Consider the following 1,299-nt stretch of genomic DNA (forward strand, 5'->3'; position numbering starts at 1 on the left):
AGGTACCATAACAAACAAACAAGACAAACGTCTTATCAGTACGTAACATAGCAAGTAAACAAACGATCTTCAGATAGCGAACAAGAGAAACAAACGTCTTGCAGTACCGTAACAAACAAGGTAACAAGCGTCTTCTAGTACCATAACAAACAAGTAAACAAACGTCTTTCAGTACCTAACAAACAAGTAAACAAACGTCTTTCAGTACCTAACAAACAAACAAACAAACGTCTTTCATTACCTAACAAACAAACAAACAAACAAACGTCTTTCAGTACCTAACAAACAAACAAACAAACAAACGTCTTTCAGTACCTAACAAACAAGTAAACAAACGTCTTTCAGTACCTAACAAACAAACAAACGTCTTTCAGTACCTAACAAACAAGTAAACAAACGTCTTTCAGTACCTAACAAACAAACAAACAAACGTCTTTCAGTACCTAACAAACAAGTAAACAAACGTCTTTCAGTACCTAACAAACAAACAAACGTCTGTTAGTACCTAACAAACAAACAAACAAACAAACGTCTTTCAGTACCTAACAAACAAGTAAACAAACGTCTTTCAGTACCTAACAAACAAACAAACGTCTTGCAGTACCTAACAAACAAGTAAACAAACGTCTTGCAGTACCTAACAAACAAACAAGTAAACAAACAAACGTCTTTCAGTACCCAACAAACAAACAAACGTCTTTCAGTACCTGGGGGAACAAACAAACTATTGTAATAAACAAGCGCTCAGGAAATCTGCACAAAACAAATAAACAATTGTCTTTCAGAGCCTGGGGAAAACAAAGAAATGTCTATCAGGACCTGAGGAAACAAACACATAACTGTCCTATAAAACCTCAGGGTAACAAAGACATAAACAAGCTCTCAGGCTACCTGTCCTTCGAACCTGTATACATGATACTGAATAAACTAGCGCATTGAAGACCCCTCCATACTTAATGCTAAGTAAAGCTTATTCAACAACCAAGCATACTTTTATAAACATTAGCGTATTTAAACCCTCCCCACCAGGGGTGGGTACCGGTACAGAAAATTCAGGTCCGGTTCAGGTCCAGAGGATCAGGTCCAGGTTTGGACCTGAACCTGATTCAGTATGTGACAACTTGTGAATTGATGATACTCAAAACAATGGTCCATTTGCAACAAAGAAATCTGTTTTGTGGAGTAGTCGACTCCCACTGCTGTTTTAAAATGTTAAATTACTGACTGCCTCTGTACCATTGACTTGTTAAACTTGGTACATTTGTAGAAATGACTATAGACTCTGTGCTACTTCGATCT

At 37.0% G+C, this 1,299-nt stretch overlaps 1 protein-coding gene across 5 annotated transcripts in view; it reads right to left on the reverse strand.

Moving 5' to 3' along the window:
- LOC118408435 (acid-sensing ion channel 1C-like) overlaps positions 1-1,299 on the reverse strand; it is a 273,733-nt gene that overhangs the window by 2,099 nt on the left and 270,335 nt on the right. The gene's annotated exons all lie outside the window — the stretch shown is intronic.

Source organism: Branchiostoma floridae, unplaced genomic scaffold, assembly GCF_000003815.2.
Source record: "Branchiostoma floridae strain S238N-H82 unplaced genomic scaffold, Bfl_VNyyK Sc7u5tJ_1585, whole genome shotgun sequence".
NCBI lineage: Eukaryota > Metazoa > Chordata > Leptocardii > Amphioxiformes > Branchiostomatidae > Branchiostoma > Branchiostoma floridae.